Raw genomic sequence first — 6,222 nt, 5'->3', positions numbered from 1 at the left:
CCTCTGAAGCCTGCTTCAGGTTCGCTGAGGCCTGATCTTTCCCTGCATACCCACACTGAACTGCATTCCTCTCCCAGCCAGGTGATAGACCTTTCTAATCACCCATCCAGGTTGTCTAGGGCTGGAAATTTGTTTCACTCTGGCTTTTTGTGAATTTGTTTCACTCTGCTCTAGAATTTGTTTAGAGACATTTTTTTTTACAAGTATTTGGAGGGGTTTGGGGGAGAGCTCAAGCAAGTCATTGCTTTTACTCCGCCATCTTGGCTCTGCCCCCTCAAGACCTTCATTTTAACAAAATATCCAAGGCAGTCACATCTTCCTTCTTCTCCAGGCTCCACTCCTGACTCTTCAGGCTTTCTTTACCATGCCCCTAAATGGATATCTTCTCCTCCCTCTCTAGCCTTTTATTGTTTCATTTTATGGGTTGTCTACCCTCATTAGAATATAAACTCCTTGAGAATACGGAACATCTTTTTGACTTACATTTTTATTCCCACTGCTTAGTACAGTGGTTCATGCTTAGTGACTTAATTTGACTAGAATCTATACCTGGAAAGGAATGGAGGAAGACTATGGGTCCTGAACTTAAAACCTACCTCTCTTCTTTTCTTCTGCAGAATTCCTTGATGCCTTCATTGCTCCTTCCCTTCCTTGATGCCAGAGCAGCCTCACAGGCACAGAGCTCAATATTTGTACATTGGTAATGGTTCTGCATAACTAGTCTATCAAGCATTGCAGCTCATGATGCTTTTCCCAGGACTGTATCAGATTCATTTTAGATATATATATTTTAAACTAGTCCAGTTATATATTTTATTAGGTACTTACATACTCTTTCTAAAATAATGATAGTGGTCACTTTTAGGTCAATTTAAATTTTGCAAAACACTTTATATTCATTATTTCATTCTAGCTTCCACTAAACTCAGCCAGATAATTATTGTTTCCAGTTTATAGCTGAGGAATCCAAGTCTAAGAGATGTATAATATCTTCTTGACTTTCATGTGAATTGGATTTAAGTGAGGGAGAATTGTAAACCAACCTCTCTCTCTTACAGAGTCATTAGAGTCTCGTAGCAAGACAAAGGTCAAGATGCCTGGTGATGCCTCAGGAAGCAGTAAATGGCCTTGCATGTTCAATGTCTGGCAAAGTTCTAAGCTCTCCACAGGGCCTGTTTCCACCTTCTTTATGTGTCATTGGAATAAATTGTTCTCTTCTGTCTATTTTGCCAGGAAAGTCTATACCTACTTGGGGTAGATATTCCCCTAAATAATCATCATTTAAGACTTGCTGGTTACCCTCAACTGATTTAGCCTTTCTATGGAGACAGTTTTACTAGGATGTGTCTGTGGCACATGGTACAGCTTCCTGGAGCCATAGGTGAGGGCTGAGTGGCAGGTGGACCCCAAAGGTAGAGAGCAACTCTGAAAAGGGCTTGGCAAGCCCTCATATCAGATGTGCTAGTCCTTCTGAATACCCTAGAGATATATAATAATTCTTCCATTGTAGAGCACTTGGGAATTATTAGTGTCAGAGATGGATTCAAATCCAGGTCTTCCAGAATCTAAGTCCAGTACTCAATTCACTACACATGTACTATTGTATTTATAGCCATATTTTGTGCCTGAGTTTGTAATTGTGTAACAATGGTGGTTGGCTTCTAGAGAGTAATTTGGAACTATGTCCAAATGTCTACAAAACTGTGCATACCCTTTGATCCAGCAATACCACTGCTAGGTCTGTATCCCAAAGAGATTTTTTAAAAAAGAGTAAAGGACTTATTTGTACAAAAATATTTATACCAGCTCTTTTGGTGTTGGCTAAAAACTGGAAATTGAGGGGATGCCTATCAATTGAGGAATGACTGAACAAGTTGTGGCATATGACTGTGATAGAATATTATTGTGCTACAAGAAATGACAAGCAGGCTGATTTCAGAAAGACCTAGAGAGGCTTACATGAACTGATAGAAAGTGAAGTGAACAGAACCAAGAGAATATTGTACACAGTAACTGCAATATCCTATGACAAACAACTATGAATGACTTAGCTGTTGTTAGCAGTACAATGATCCAAGTCAATCCCAAAGGACTCATGATGAAACATGTTCTCTGCCTCCAGAGAAAGAAATAATGTTTCTGAATACAGGCTGAAGCATATTATTTTTCATTTTCTTTCTTGTTTTTCTTCAAGTCTTCTTGGACAAAATGAATAATGTGTAAATGATTTACATGATTGTGTATATATATATATATATATATATAATGTCTATCAGATTGCTTACTTTCTCAGGGAAGAAGGGGTGGAGGGAAGGAGATATATATATATATATACACACATATATATATATATATGTAATTTAGAACTCAAAACTTAAAAAAAATTATCATATACACCCAGTATGTTAGAGCTTATACAAATGGCAGCCACCAGTATCTTTGTGTAGATAATGTAAAACCAACACTTAAAGTCACAATGAACTTGATGGAATGATGTTGTGTGTAATTGGTGTTTTTTTTCCAGTTTCCTTGTTCAGAGTTTAGTCTCAGAGAATAACCTGATGAGCTTCCTATGGATCTCCTTTGTCTTGATAGAATAGATGACAGGATTGAGCATGGGAGGGACAAAGAGGTAGATAAGGGACATTAATATGTACACGTATGTTGGTGCATATCTGCCATAGTGGTGAACCATGGATACACCCAACATGGGCACATAGAAGATTAGTACTGCGCATATGTGAGACACATAAGTGTTGAGAGTTTTAAGCCTCTTTTCTTGGGAGGCAATAGCCACCAGAAAGCAGAGGATGAGAATGTAAGAGATGAGGATGAGCACAGAATCCAGGAGAAAGGTAGAGATGATAACACAGAGACCAAATATGCTATTGACAGTGATGTCCCCACAGAGTAGATGGATCAGGTGTGGGTGTAGGCAGTAAGCATGGGACAAGATGTTGACTTTGCAGAAGGGCAGATGCTTCAGGAGGAAGGGCAATGGAAAATCCACACAGAAGCTGCAGATACCAATGAACAGACTCATTTGTGCAACTCGAGTGTCATTGAGAATGGTAGAATACCTCAGTGGGTTGCAGATATCCACATAAAGATCAAAGCTCATAGCCAGTAAGATCCCAGACTCCGTGAAAGAGAAAAAAATGAATGAAGAACATCTGTGCCATGCAGGCATCAAAGGCTATCTTCTTGGTATGGAAGCAGAAAGTGGCTAACACTGAGGGCAGTGTGGGTAAGGACACACCAAGGTCATTGACTGAAAGCAGAGACAAGAAATAGTACATGGGTTGGTGCAGACTTTGCTCCTCTTTGACAATGAAGAGAATTAGGCTGTGTCCCACAATAGAGACAGTGTAGAGGACTCCAAGCAGAAGGAACATCCAGTGTTGGGAGTCTCCCAGCCCTGGGAGGCCAGTTAGAGTGAAGACAGGTGACCCTGTGTCATTAGTGGACGAATTTCTCATCCTGGGAATTTTGTTCAGGCTATACAGTCAGATTTCATGGAAAGGAAAGGAAAAGTTAGGTCATTGTTGATCAAATCTCTCAGTCTGGCATTTAAGTCCTCTGTAATCTCAAACCACTCTTTTCAAAGTTCTATGTCACTCTATTGCTCAGCATATATCTTCTATTCTAGTGAGGGAGGTCTCCTAAACATCTCCTGTCCTTTACTCCTTGCCAACACTTGGAAGAACTTCCCTTAGACTTTTGGTTAATCCTTCTCCATAGTGTTCTTGAAGGAAATTTATAACTTAACTCATTCAGGAAATGTTCCTTGCCAATCCTAACCTCTGTAGATCTCTTGGCTTTCCTGATTGATAATAGTAAACGATAACAATGTCAGTTTATCAGTTTAGTCCTTTGCTTGCAACCATAGCTTATGTCCTCACATTTTCCCAGCTCCCTCATTCCCACCAAAGAACAGGGGACAGAAATTTTTCCCCTAACTTTTTCTCTACATCATACGTCCTCCCCCTTTTTTATGGTTATGTACAATTTTCTATTCTTCTTCTTCTTCCCTTTCCTCTCCCCCATATTGCTACCTTACTTTTTTTCTTTTCCTTCTTTGCTTTTCCTCCTTCTTTCCTCATGCTTCTCCTCAAAGCACAGCAAGCCACTCCTTGACTGTTTCTTTACTTTCTAGCAGACCTCAATCACATATCCTCTTTGGAACTGGGGAGAATGAAGGCTACTTTTGCTGCCTGAATTTATGTAATCTACAAGACTGGGAAGAGGTAGAAATTCTTAAGCAAACTGAGTTAGTTATGTCTAAAAAGCTCTATTCGTAAATTTATGAGAAATAACCTCAAAAATAATGTTCAAAAATATAGTTGTTGGATCTCAGAGCTGGAATCATAGAATCTCAAAATTTTAGAGTTGAGAGGGACCTTACTGGCCATTTGATGTAAGGCATGGTCCCAGATGAATCTCTCCTTCACTGAACATGAAAAGCATTATCTAAGTATTGCTTGAAGATGCCTAATGAGGGGAACCCCATTACCTCTAGCAGCTTTTGAATAACTTAAATAAACTTTGGATAAGTTAAATAAAATCACTGACACTGAAATACAGTTAAAAAAACATTTCTTAAAAGAACAAGTTTAAGGCTCCCTTCTTAAGAATCCCTGGTTTAGAAAGAAATATGAACTCCTTTGTTTCACATTTAAGGTCCTTTAAAACCGAGCCCCAAGATAGAGCACATCATTCCCTTCCTCAATCCAGTCAAACTGATCTTATTTTCCCTCATGTGTGGCAAGCAACTTGAGCACATAAATGTAAATTAAGGGCTCTCTGACTATCTCCCTACTCCTTTTGTTCTTTTTTCTCCCTGTCCAAAGATATTCATCTTGGCAGAGGAAGCAGATACCAAATTAAAATTGAACATCGCTGAGTTTTCTCTGTTGTCAGCTATCCCTTCTTTAATCCTCCTTTTCCCTCCAATACAAATAAAAACAAAGACATATGTTGTCCTTAGCTTTCCTCATCAGGTTCATCTCATTATGAGGGTTAGTACTCAACTCTAATTTCAGTGTCCAGTTTTTGTATTCCTGGTATGTTACCTGCCCTTGTTTTATATAGATAGATAGATATAGATATATAGATGTAGATATAGATAGAGAGATGAATATACACATATATATATACACACACAAATACATATAAACCTATATATGCACACATACACATATATAGGCATATATGTGTATGTATATCTATATAAAGCATGTACACATATGTAAATATGTGTACATTTATGTACACGTGTGTGTGGGTGACTTGAGAAGTAATGTAGTCCAGCTGGTGCATGAACAAGAATCACCTCCATAACAACTTCAAGTTGTCACGCAACTTTTGCTTAAATCTCCGTAACATAAAGAAATGATTGATTTTCAGAGTCAATTCATTCCAATTTTGGACAATTATTACTGTTTCCAAATATTCATTACATTGAACTAAAATCCCCCTTTCTTTCTGCCACTTCTACCAGATTTTCCAAGTTCTGTCCTGTGCAGCCAAAGAGGATAAATCTAATCCCTCTTGCACAGAATAACACTTCTAATGTTTGCAGAAAACAATCTTTTCTACTGTCTCCCCACCACCCCAAGTCTTCTCCAAGCACACAACCCCCATTTGCTTCAATGAATCCTAATATATCATGATTGCTAGTGCCCTCATTATCCTAGACATCTTCCCTACCTGAATATGTTCCATTTCTCAATGTCCTTCCTCAAAAATAAATGGAATAAAGATATTTCAATGTGCTTATACATAGATATTTTCCTCTCCAATAACTGATGTTTGACTCTGTCTTATGACTCTCATTCCCACCTCCTTCTCTCTCTTTCAGGCTGGTACTATAGTATTTCTTTACATTCACAGAATATAGATAAGGTTTCATCTTCATTTCATTTCAGTCTCTTTTTCCTTTAGGTATTATTTCAGCATGGCCTCTGCCTGGTTCATGTGGATGAAAACAGCTGTTGCATTTTGGAGATTTAGAGCTAAAGTTTTCTGTGGTTCCCTTACTGGGAAGACTTCAGAAAGGGCTTTTCCTTTTTAACACAAGTCAAACCGGACAACCCTAAATTCTGTGAACATAGTCTATACTTGCCCAATCCTTGGCCTTCATTCCACCTACTCCTTATCCCGTCAGTGCCCTCAGTGCCCATTCATTTCTCTATTGGTCAAAATCCACGATTTATTTAAGGC

The 6,222-nt window shown here is 38.6% G+C and overlaps 1 pseudogene; it reads right to left on the bottom strand.

Annotated features, from left to right (window-relative positions):
* Nucleotides 1–2,533: 2,533 nt before the first annotated feature.
* LOC114031219 lies at nt 2,534–3,479 on the bottom strand (annotated as a pseudogene).
* Between the last annotated feature and the right edge of the window lie 2,743 nt (nt 3,480–6,222).

The sequence above is a fragment of the Vombatus ursinus genome, unplaced genomic scaffold (assembly GCF_900497805.2).
Source record: "Vombatus ursinus unplaced genomic scaffold, bare-nosed wombat genome assembly UNPS02015102.1, whole genome shotgun sequence".
In the NCBI taxonomy this organism is placed as follows: Eukaryota; Metazoa; Chordata; class Mammalia; order Diprotodontia; family Vombatidae; genus Vombatus; species Vombatus ursinus.
This window is presented reverse-complemented; position numbering and strand designations above follow the sequence as displayed.